Below are 13,551 nucleotides of genomic sequence, written 5' to 3'. Positions count from 1 at the left end.
CATTTTTGTTTTAGAAAAGGAATGGTAAGAAAACTCAACGGGATCCTCAATTAAATTCGATTAAGCTAAATCCCCTATGTGACAGCTAAAGCCATTAATAATTTTAAGAACCTATGTAAAATAAGAGTTTTTGCAACCTTACCACTAAGTTCTTCTGAGGTCTATTTGGATTCATTAGTGGATAGCTGGCTTCCATGGTTTTGCATTTGTGTTTGTTTTGAATTTTGTTTTAACATGTTGTTCACAATAAATGAATGGAAGGAAACATTTCGTAGATGCAGAGGATCTTTCTCCTCATTTTCAAACTGAAACACATTTGCTTTATTTAAAAGAGGGTTTACAGAGGCAAGTAATACAAAATGTAAAAAACGAGAAAAGATATATGAAATGTCTTTACATATCTGTGCCAGGTTCTGTTTCACTATTACAGTTGTTTATAATATGATTAAGATTCATAGTGCTGAAGTTGCAAGGCAACTAGGTAAGCTAAATTCCAAATAGTCACAAGTCCCTGAGAAGAGAGCTGGAAATCAGAAAACAGTGAAAGGCAAATGTTAAAATAACACATGTGATACCACAGGTGAAGAATTTCTTCAATGGGTTTGTGACAAGACCACATACAGTAGATTTTAAAAAATGAGAAAATTTAATTATAAGTTACTAGAAATTCTCAGAATGAAAACAAAGAAGAAAAAGTAAGTTAAAGATACATAATAAATGACCCAAAAGCCTTGAGATAATAAATGATATACATATCATGAGAATCTCAGAAGGCAAAGGGAGAAAGGCAGAGTAGAAGAAATATTTGAAAAAAGAATGGCTCATTATTTTCCCAAATTACTGAATGATTGCAAAACACAGATGTATAAAACTCAGAAAACAATGAACACAAAGAAAAAATATATTAAGCTCCACCATATTCCTACTGATAAAAAGCAAGGAAAAAAGAGAAAAATATCTTGAAATTAAGTGAAAATAAAGAGTCATGGTAAAATTGTTGTTGCAAACAATAATAGTAGATTATACAGCAAAAACTATAAAGTATAAAAACCAACAAAAACCTGTCAACACAAAATCTTTTAGAATAGTAAACTATTTTTAAAACTGTAGGTAAAATAATTTTTAAATACAAAAAGAAATGATGAGATAATTCATTGTCAATATACCTGCCCTATGAAAAATTCTTTGAAATAACAATTTTCAGGTTTATGAAATATAATACCAGATGGATATTTGGACATACACAAGGACATGGAGAATATTGGATGTATATATAAGTATTTTCCCCTGTTTTTATCATTTTAAAATATGAGTCTATGTAAAGCTAAAAAATATGTTTTAGGGTTTATAACATATGCAGAATGAAAATTGTATAAGTACCATTACACAGAATTGGGAAGAGAAAATGGGGGTATACAGTTACAATTAAATGATATAACATTATTAGATTGCAAAGTGTGATCATTAAACATGTGTATTGTAAATTCTAGTGCAATTACTAAAAATATATATAATGTAGATAAACTACCAAGACAAGACTGAAGATATAATGGAATCATTAAGAAAATACTATTCTAAAAGAAGGCAGGCAAAAGATTAAGGAAAAAGACCCAAGAACATACAAAAAAATAAAATAACAAAAGTAAGACAGACTTAAGACCAAACAAAGCAACAAATGGTATTAAAACTAAGTTGTCTAAAAAAACAAAGATAAAAAAAAGAGATTACCATAATAAAATTAACACAAGCAAACAAAGCCACATCCTACGCTGTCCAATAGAAACCCACATTAAAGAAAAGGAAAAAGAATAGTTAAAAATGAACAGATAAAAAAATTGCATACCATAAAAATTCTCATCAAAAATAAATTTGAAAGCATACATTTATATTACATAGGTATACTTAGCAAAAAGAAACATTACTGTGAACAAAAATGAGCAATTACCAATAAATCCTATCTAACATTTAATAAGTAAACAATATTAATGTTTCCACAACTCTTTGATAACATGAGAGGATACTTTTAAAATTATTTTATGAGAACAACATTATAATTATATGAGAGCATCATGATATTACAAGAAATAAAATTAAGGACACATACAAATCATAAACATTCATCCCCAAACCTACAATAAAATACTAGCAAGTAAAATCTGATGCTGTAGAGAATTATAATATAAAATGTATCCCAAAAATACAAAATGAGTTTAACATCCAAAAATAATATAATCCACTTCCTTTTTTATTAAAGGGTAAAAGTTATATGCTCATTAATAAGACGCAGAAAAGCAATATAATTCAACATCTATTCATGATTAAAAATTTTATATGTACTAGGAATAGGAAGAGGTTTTCTCAAACAGATAAAATGAATTTATTAAAAAAACCTAATGCTGGCAATATTGTGACAAACCTTGCATTGAGCCCTATTGCACTTTACTTGCTGGTGTGTATGCCTTTGTATAATCCTCTCCCACGGAGTATGGGTGGGACATAAGACTTTTTTATAGGCTGGGTATGGTGGCTTATGCCTGTAATCCTAGCACTTTGGGAGGCCAAGGTGGGCAGATCATGTGAAGTCAGGAGTCTGACACCAGCCTGGCCAACATGGTGAAATCCCATCTTTAAAAATAATAAAAATAAATTTAAAAAATAAATAAATAAAAATAAGGCTTTTTTTTTTATGACCAATAGATTATAGCAAAGGTGATTTAATGTCATTCTTATTTCAGTACATTAAATAACATACCCTATCTTAAAATATGGGAATCAAAGAATGTGCTTGCATATTTGATGAGATAAGCAGACAATAAAGAAGTGTACTTGGCTTGGAACTATAGTTACCTCTAGGACATGAAGATGACCTCTAGCCAACAGCCAACAAGACTCTGGAGCTCTCATTCATGTATTCACAAGGAAATGAATTCTGTCAACTACTTAAATTAACTTGAAAGTAGATTCTTCCTCAATGGTGCCTCCAGATGTGAATACAGTGGGCCTGGTAACTTGCTTTCAGGCTGACCCTATACAGAACACTCACTTACCTACTCCCAGATTCATCTGATCAACAGAAACTATGAGTTAATAGGAGTGTATTAATTTAACCTGATGACCTTTTAGTAATTTGCTGCACAAAAGTAGAAAACTAATACAATTATATTTAGTAGAGAAAGCAACACAATACACCTTAAAGACTCAGGACAGAGCAAAAATGTATAGGTCCTAAACATTGCAAATGGCTAGTAAAAGAAATAGAAACCATACAGATAGGAGAGAATGAAATAAAAGTAGTTATTTATATAAAACATGATTATATGGTATAGGATCCAAAGATTTATTATTTACATTTCTATTAAAACCTGTGTTATGTTATGGTCAATAGAAATTGCATAGTTTCACTTTGAATAAAATAAACATATTCATTAAGTGATATAGCTTTAAACTGAGAGCATGTATTTAACAAAAACAACACACAATTGGGTAACATGCATGTTCTAAATTTTAAAATATTTATAATTTATTAGCTCATGTAATTGTTATTTGTTGGGCATAGAATTTTCGGAAAAAAAGAGCTAGCTTAAGAACATATATTTGAGAAATCAAGTTATATCATTAATTTTTACAATTAGGGTTGTTGGACAAAACTAATAAAATCATGTAGATTTTAATGGAACCATACATTTGAATAATTCTCATAAGTTAAAGAATCTGAATTTAACTTTATCCTTAAGAAACTTTTTTTTTTGGTTGGAGACAGAGTCTCCCTTTGTCGGCCAGGCTGGAGTGCAGTGGTGGGATCTTGGCTCACAGTCACATCCGCCTCCCAGGTTCAAGCAATTTTCCTGAGTAGCTGAGAATATAGGTACATGACACCATGCCTGGATAATGTGTTTTGTGTGTGTGTGTGTGTATTTTTAATAATAGAGATGGGGCTTCACCATGTCAGCCAGGGTGTTCTCTATCTTCTGACCTCCTTTTCCGCCTACTTAGGCGTCCCAAAGTGCTGGGATTACAGATGTGAGAAATCGTGCCCACCGATATTCTTAACAAACTTTTAAGTTTTGGACACAATGTAAAGTTCAACCAAATGATTTATCAAATCTGAAAAGTAATTGGAAATCTTCAATAGAGAAACCCATGACAGCCTACCAAAATTATCTAACAATCCTGCTGGAGGGATGACCAGAAATCTGAGAAAATAATTTTAGTTGACATTTTGAGTACTTTTTATTTATTTTATTTATTTATTTTTATTATACTTTAAGTTGTGGGATACATGTGCAGATCCTACAGGATTGTTACATAGGTATACACATGCCAAGGTGGTTTGCTGCATCCATCCCCCACCATCACCTGCATTAGATATTTCTCCCAATGCTATCCCTCCCCAACATCTCCACACCACACTATCCCTCCCTTAGGCCCCCACCCCCCAATAGACCCCAGTGTGTGATGTTCCCCTCCCTGTGTCCATGTGTTCTCATTGTTCAACACCCACTTATGAGTGAGAACATGCAGTGTTTGGTTTTCTGTTCTTGGGTCAGTTTGCTGACAATGATGGTTTCCAGATTCATCCATGTTCCTGTGAAGTACACGAACTCAGGCATTTTTATGGCTGCATAGAATTCCATGGTGTGTATGTGCCACATGTTTTTTTATCCAGTCTACCATTGATGGGCATTTGGGTTGGTTCCGAGTCTTTGCTATTGTTAACAATGTCACAGTGAACATATGTGTTCATGGGTCTTTATAATAGGATGATTTACAATCCTTTGGTTATATGCCCAGTAATGGGATTGCTGGGTTAAATGGTATTTCTATTTCTAGATCCTTGAGGAATCACCACACTGTCTTCCACAATGGTTGCACTAATTTACACTCCCACCAACAGTATAAAAGTATTGCTATTTCTCCACATCCTCTCCAGCATCTGTTGTGTCCAGATTTTTTAATGATCACCATTTTAAATGGTGTGAGATGGTATTACAGTGTGGTTTTGATTTGCATTTCCTAATGACCAGTGATGATGAGCATTTTTCCATATGTTTGTTGGCCTCATAAATGTCTTCTTTTGAAAAGTACCTGTTCATATCCTTTTCCCACTTTTTGACGGGGTTGTCTTTTTTTGTGTGTGTGTGCTTTTTTTTAGCTCTCTGTAGATTCTAGATATTAGTCCTTTGTCAGATGAGTAGCTTGCAAATTTTTTTTCCCATGCTGTTGGTTGCCACTTCATTCTAATGATAGTTTCTTTTGCTGTGCTATGCAGAAGCTCTTAAGTTTAATTAGATTCCATTTGTCTATTTTTGTTTTTGTTGCCATTGCTTTTGGTGTTTTAGTCATGAAGTCCTTGCCTATGCCTATGAATGGTATTGCCTATGTTTTCTTCTAGGGTTTTTATGGTGTTAAGTCTTATGTTTCAATCTTTAATCCATCTGGAGTTAATTTTTGTATAAGGTGTAAGGAAGGGGTCCAGTTTCAGCTTTCTGCCTATGGTTAGTCAGTTTTTCTAACAGCATTTATTAAATGGGGAATCCTTTCCCCATTGCTTGTTTTTGTTAGGTGTTTTAAAGATCAGATGGTTGCAGATGTGTAGCATTACTTCCGAGGTCTCTGTTCTGTTCCATTGATTTATACCTCTGTTTTGATAGCAGTACCATGCTGTTTTGATTACTGTAGTCCTATAGTATAGTTTGAAGTCAGGTAGCATGATGCCTCCATTTTTTCTTTTTGCTTAGGATTGTCTTGGCTATGTGGGCTCTTTTTTGGTTCCATATGAAGTTTAAGGTGGTTTTTTCCATTTCTGTGACGAAGGTCAATGGTAGCTTGATGGGGATAGCATTGAATCTATAAATTACTTTGGACAGTATGGCCATTTTCATTATCTTGATTCTTCCTAACCATAAGCCTGGAATGTTTTTCCATGTGTTTGTGTCCTCTCTTATTTCCTTGAGCAGTGGTTTGTAGTTCTCCTTGAAGAGGTCCTTCACATCCTCTGTTAGCTGTTTTCCTAGGTATTTTACTCTCTTTGTAGCAATTGTGAATGGGAGTTTGCTCATGATTTGGTTCTCTGTCTGTTATTGGTGTTTAGGAATGCTTGTGATTATTACTCATTGATTTTGTATCCTGAGACTTTGCTGAAGTTGTTTATCATCTTAAGGAGATTTTGGACTGAGATGATGGGGCCTTCTAAATATACAATCGTGTCATCTGCAAATAGAGAGAATTTGACTCCCTCTTTTCCTAATCGAATATCCTTTATTTTCTTTTCTTGCCTGATTGCTCTGGCTAGAACTTGCAACATTATGTTGAATAGGAATGGTGAGAGAAGGCACCCTTGTCTAGTGCCAGTTTTCCAAGGGAATGCTTCCGGTTTTTGCCCATTCAGTATGATATTGGCTATGGGTTTGTCATAAATAGCTTTTATTATTTTGAGATATGTTCCATAAACAACTAGTTTATTGAGAGTTTTTAGCATAAAGGGTTGTCGAAGGCCTTCTCTGCATCTATTGAGATAATCATGTGGTTTTTGTATTTGGTTCTTTTTATGTGATGGATTACATTTACAGATTTGCGTATGTTGAGCCAGCCTTGCATCCCCAGGATGAAACCTACTTGACTGTGATTGGTAAGCTTTTTGATGTGTTGTTGCATTCAGTCTGCCAGAATTTTATTTAAGATTTTTGCATCTATGTTCATCATGGCTATTGGCCAGAAGTTTTCTTTTTTAGTTGTGTCTCTGCCAGGTTTTGGTATCAGGATGATGTTGGTCTCATAAAATGAGTTAGGAAGAATTCATTCTGTTTGTATTGTTTGGAATAATTTCAGAAGGAATGGTACCAGCTCCTGTTTGTATGTCTGATAGAATTCCGCTGTGAACCCATCTGGTCCTGGAATTTTTTTGTTTAGTAGGCTATTACCTGTTACCTTAACTTCAGACCTTGTTATTAATCTATTCAGGGATTTAACTTCTTCCAGGTTTAGTCTAGGGAGGGTGTAAGTGTCCAGGAGGGTGTAAGTATCCATTTCTTCTAGATTTACTGGTTTTTGTGCATAGAGGTGTTTATAGTAATCTCTGATGGTAGTTTGTATTTCTGTGGAATCCGTGGTGATATCTCCTTTAACATTTTTTATTTCATCTATACAATTCTTCTCTCTCTCTCTCTTTGTTATTAATCTGGCTAGTCATCTATCTACTTTGTTGATCTTTTCAAAAAAACAATTCTTTGATTTATTGATTTGTTAAAGGGTTTTTTGTGTCTCTGTCTCCTTCAGTTCTGCTCTGATCTTAGCTATTTCTCATCTTCTGCTAGCTTTTGAATTTGTTTGATCTTGGACTTCTAGCTCTTTCAATTTTGGCAATAGGGTGTCAACTTTAGAACTTTCCTCAGATTTCCTGTGAGCATTTAGTGCTATAAATCTCCCTCTAGACCCTGATTTAAATGTGTCCCAGATATCCTGGTACATGTATCTTCATTGGTTTTGAAGAATATCTTTATTTCTGCCTTTATTTAATTTTTTATTCAGTAGTCATTCAGGAGCAAGTTGTTCAGTTTCCATGTAGTTGTGTGGTTTTGCATGAGTTTCTTACTCCTGAGTTCTAATTTTATTGCACTGTGGTCTGAGAGACTGGTTGTTACGATTTCCGTTCTTTTCCATTTGCTAAGGAGTAATTTCCTTCCAATTATGTGGTCCATTTTAGAGTAAGTGTGATGTGGTGCTGAGAAGAATGTATATTCTTTGTATTTGGGGTGAAGAGGTCAGTAGATGTCTAATTAGGTCTGCTTGGTCCAGATCTGAGTTCAAGTCCTAGATATCCTTGTTAATTTTCCATCTCATTTGTCTGTCTAATATTGACAGTGGAGTGTTAAAGTCTCCCATTATTATTGTGTGGAAGTCTAAGTCTCTTTGTAGATTGTTAAGAACTTGCTTTGTGTATCTAGGTGCTCCTGTATTGGGTGCATATGTATTTAGGATAGTTATCTCTTCTTGTTGCATTGATCTCTTTACCATTATGTAATGCCCTTCTTTGTTTCTTTTGATCTTTATTGGTTTAAAGTCCATTTTATCAGAGACTAGGATTTCAATCCCTGGTTTTTTTTTTTTTTTTGCTCTCCATTTGCTTGATTAATCTGCCTCCATCCCTTTATTTTGATCCTATGTGTGTCTTTGCACCTGAGATGGGTCTCCTGAATACAACACACCCATGGGTCTTGAGACTTTCCGTTTGCATTTAATGTTAATATTGTTATGTGTGAATTTGATCCTGCCATTTTGAAACTATCTGGTTGTTTTACCCATTAGTTGACACAGTTTCTTCATTGTGTCAATTTGGGTCTTTACCATTTGGTACATTTTTGCAGTGGCTGATACTGGTTGTTCCTTTCCATGTTTAGTCCTTTCTTCAGAAGCTCTTGTAAGGCAGGCCTAGTGGTGATGAAATCTCTCAGCAATTGCTTGTTCATGAAGAATTTTATTTCTCTTTCACTTATGAAGCTTGGTTTGGCTGGATATGAAATTCCAGGATGAAAGTTCTTTTCTTTAAGGATGTTGAATATTGGCCCCCACTGTCTTCTGGCTTGTCGGGTTTCTGTGGAGAGAATCACTGTGAGTTTGATGGTCTTCCCTTTGTGGGTAATGCAAACTTTCTCTCTGGCTGCCTTTGGCATTTTTTCCATTTCAACCCTGGTGAATCTGATGATTATGTGCCTTGGGGTTGCTCTTCTTGGGGAATATTTTTGTGGTGTTCTCTGTATTTCCTGGATTTGAATGTTGGCCTGCCTTGCTAGGTTGGGGATATTCTTCTGAATAATAGCCTCAGAGTGTTTTCAAGCTTGGCTTCATTCTCTCCATCATATTCAGGTACACCGATCAAACGTTAATTAGGTCTTTTCACAACATCCCATATTTCTTGGAGGCTTTTTTCATTTCTTTTCACTCTTATTTCGCTAATCTTGCCTTCTAATTTTATTTCATTGAGTTGATCTTCACTCTCTGATATCCTTTCTTCTGCTTGATAGATTCAGCTACTGAAACTTGTGTATTCCTTACGAAGTTATTGTGCTATATTTTTCAGCTCCATCAAGTCATTTATGTTCTCTAAGCTGGTTATTCTAGTTAGCATTTCATCAAACCTTTTTTTCAAGGTTCTTAGTTTCTTTGCATTGGGTTAGAACATATTCCTTTAGCTCAGATAAGTTTGTGATTACCCACCTTCTGAAGACTGCTTCTGTCAATTCGTCAAACTCATTCTCCATCCAGTTTTGTTCCCTTGCTTGTGAGGAGTTGTGATCCCTTGGAGGAGGACAAGCATTCTGGTTTTTGGTGTTTTTATCTTTTTGTGCTGGTGTCTTCCCATCTTCATGGATTTATCTACCTTTGGCCTTTGAAGTTGGTGGCTTTCAGATGGGGTCTCTGAGTGGGTGTCATTTTTGTTGATGTTGAGCCTATTTCTTTCTGTTTTTTAGTTTACCTTCTAACAGTCAGGGTTCTCTGCTGCAGGACTGCTGGAGGTCCCTCCAGACCCTTCTTGCATAGGAATTACCCTCATGGGGTGCAGAACAGCAAGGACTGCTGCCTGTTTCTTCCTCTAGTATCTTCATCCCAGAGGGGTACCCACCAGAAGTCAGCCAAGGCTGTCCTGTATAAGGTGACTCTTTGGACATACAGGAGTCAGGGAGCTGCTTGAGGAGGCACCCTGTCCCTTATCAGAGCTCAAGTACTGTGCTGTAAGCTCCGCTGTTCCCTTCAGACCTGCTGGGCAGGGATGTTTAATTCTGCTGCAACAAAATTCACAGCTGCTCCTTTTCCCAGGTTCTCTGTTTCCGGAAGGTGTGACTTTATTTATAAGTCCCTGACAGCCTGCTGCCTTTTTTCAGAGATGCTCTGCCCAGCACCGAGGGATTCTAATCACAGTCTGCCTGCAGAGGCATTGTTGAGCTGCCTCAGGCTCCCCTAGCTGCTTTTTAAACTTCTTCGTGTTTTTGTTTACACAGGTAAAGTTAGAGCTGCCTTGATAGTGGTGGACGCCCCTCCCCTCAGGGAGCTAAACTATCCAGGGTGGAGTTCAAGCTGCTGTTCTGGCTGCGAAAATCCCAAGCCAGTGAGATTCAGTTTGCTGTTCTCAGTGAGGGTGGGACCTACAGAGCCAGATCACCTGGCTCCCGCCTTCAACCCCCTTTCTCTCAGATGTATATGTGACTCTTTCTCACAGGTGTTCCAAGAACCAGTGAAAACAGCTGCTCAGATTTGTGCTGGGAGCTCCTGGTGCTGGCTGATTTGGCCACCAAGATTTGTCCTGGAAACTCGTGGTGCCTGTCAGCATGCGGGAATCTCCTGGTCTGTGAGCTGCAAAGACTGCAGGAGAAGCGCTGCATTGGAACCGGAGCTCAGGAGTGGCTGGATGTCCCCTATGGACTCTGTTGGTTAGGAGGGATTGCCCTTCAGCCTGTTGCACTTCCCAGGTGAGGCAGTGCCCCACCCTGCCTCAGGATGCCTTCCTTGTGCCCCACCCTGCCTTGGTATGCCCTCCTTGGACTATACCCACTATCCAACCAGTCCCACTGAGATGAATCTGGTACCTCAGTTGGAAATACCAAGATCACTCGCCTTCTGCATCACTTCCACTGGGAACTGTGCTCTGGATCTGTTCCTATTCTGTCATCTGGGAGGTAGTCCCCTTTTGAGTACCTTTTAAAATCTTACACATTTATTTATGGAAAGCTATTTCTTCTTTCTAATTTTGAATTATTTTGATGTTTGTCAATATACTAATTTTCAGTTGGCAGATTTAAAAAAAAATAAATGTTATTCTGCTTTGTCACTAAGCATGATAGAATTAAAAATGAGAAAAATCATAAAATAATAAAAATGAAAAACAATTTTTAATGTTAAAATTATTGCTCCTTACATTTTCTTGCTTTTCATGTGGTACATATGCTAAAAAGTAACCAAAATAATTGATAACAAGAGTCAAATAACTATATAATCAATTAAATTAGAATCGAGCCAATAAAGAATCAAGAGAAAAAATTCTATCATTGCCAATGCATACTACAAATTGCAGGATAATATTTGCCTTGAAAAATTAGTCATATTTTACTGTTAGTGTTCTAATTAAAATTTGCACATAAGCTTCACTATACATTTACCTGTAGTTATCAAAATAAATATTTATTTCTTTTTTTGTATCAATCACTTATCACAATCTCCCTTCTCCCCCACAAATAAAAGACCATGTTTATAGGAGATTCACAAACATAAATAAATGAGAAATATTTGTTTTTTTAAAAAACTTCACCTTAAGCAAACTTCAGTCAAAAAGTCTTTTGTAATGTATCTTGTGGTTTGCATCCAAAATGCACATTGAAATGAGATTAATTTTTTATTATATCATTATCATTTCAGAGCATAGAAATGCAGAATTAGCATCACTATTAGTTCCACAAAGTCCTTTCTGCAGATTAAAATTCAGCAAATTATTGTAAACAACATGATTTAATTCATTGGCAGTGATATTTTTGGCAGCTCAGTCACTGTTAGAGTTGTGTTAGAATTATTATTTTTTATTAGGAGACTTGGTGAAAGAGATGTGAGAAAATAACTGTGAAATTATAATCTGCATAATAAGTAATACTGAAGAAGTTATTCTTGTTTCCATGTGTATTTCAAAATATAAAAATAACTTCCAACCATTTCTCATATGTTTTTCTGTACTAACTAGCAATACCAAATGTTCGTGATAGGAATACAACTCAAGAACAAGTATAATGCAGAGATATATAATATCAAAATAGTTAATAAAATACAGTTTTTGTATTAGAGCTCAACTGCTATTTGAGTTGAGCTTTCTAGGTATTTAACAATATGTTTGATTGAATCTTCTGCTAGCCTTGAATATTTTTTGGTTGTGGTATATAATCTGACCATTAACTAGAATTGTACACGAAAGTTGATGTTTTCAAAAATTCTCTGGTTTAATTTTGATTCTGTGAAGTTAGAATTGTATTAAAATATTATAAACCATAAGCAGTTGAGCAGATAAATTATAAACATATAATTAAAATATAAACATATCTAGTAAAATTAACAGAGTGGTCTTGCTGAAATGAAAAACTATTTTGATGTTTAAATTTTAAAATAATTTCAGTATTAAGGGATCTCTATTGAAACAATAGCTAAAAAAATAAACATATATGTATTATACTTTAAATTATATGGAAGCAATTAATTATAAATAATTAGAGTGAAAATCATTTCATATTTAACCTGTTAGTTTTAATGTGTATATATGAATTCAGTTAATAATATCAAGGTAAATACTTTTATATTTGAGTCTTTTTAGACAAATCCATTTTCCATATAACATTCACTTGAAATAAAATTGCCAAAAATATGCAAGCATTTATTGAATCCATACAATGAACTATAAGTAAGATTTTTTTTCCATGCTACACTAAGACTTCAAATACCTTACAATAGAGACAAATGAATAAGTAAAAGTGATACAAAAATGTATCTTTTATCAAGAGGCTTATTCTTTCCTGAAGGTGAGAAACATGGAGGATGAAATACTGTCAGATATGTGACATCACTAATTGTCCTTTTCCCTCCAGCAGATATTGTAACTAGTTTTTTCTTAGGCCCTAGTATTTATCAACATTCTGTATAAATGGAATTCCATAGGTTGTTATTGTAAATTCATCTGAAAAGACAATGCAATTTTTTAGCATATAAGTTCAGTATTGAGCCAACAATTAAGCTTTCCCAGTTTATATGATGTATTTTGCTCAGGTAGTGCCATTACCATTTGGCTGCTAATCTACTTTATGCTGTCATTTGCAAGCACTTCTGTTCTTATACTCTCTTCAGATATACTAAAAAGACTTTTTAAACTTGGCTAATTAAACTAGAAATTTTATGTGCCTCTATTTTGCATATCTATGTGTGCATTTGTGTATGTTCAGTTTCATTCAATGCAAATTTCAACTGAAATAATATAATCACAAAATGTGGAAAGAATCTCAGAAGGATAGAAGAAAATATTTCATCTCTTCTTGCTGGGATATGGAGAAATACTTCGTGACTTCATAGTGAATGAGAAAAATACATAGAAAAAAGATATAATCAAGTAATAGAACTACTTTAAAAGCAGCTTTCATATGTTGATGTTTTCAATGTGGCATGAAGGTTATATACAATCTCTAGTTTAATTCTTATACATTTTTTATTCTGAAACTAGACTCAAATAGGTATTAAATGGCTTTATTGATGATATTTCTTGAAAGAAGTGAATTAATCATTATATATGATTCTTTTGCCCTTAAAAGCACACTATTACAAATGTTTCCATTTACATTGCTATATTTTCCATAACAGAAACTTATAAATTGAATTTTAAAAATAAATGAAAAAATGAAGACAAATGTTTATTGCAAAATAAAACAAAAATAAGCAAAATGTATATTTCACAACAAATTGCAACAATGTATAAATCCATTTAAAATACAAATAACTATAATTTTTAAATTTTTTTCCCTGTGTCTTTGCCAG

Source organism: Sapajus apella, unplaced genomic scaffold (assembly GCF_009761245.1).
Source record: "Sapajus apella isolate SASKATOON/1434 unplaced genomic scaffold, GSC_monkey_1.0 scaffold5, whole genome shotgun sequence".
Classification (NCBI taxonomy): domain Eukaryota; kingdom Metazoa; phylum Chordata; class Mammalia; order Primates; family Cebidae; genus Sapajus; species Sapajus apella.
The sequence above is the reverse complement of the archived record's forward strand: the minus strand, read 5'-3'. Positions refer to the sequence as shown.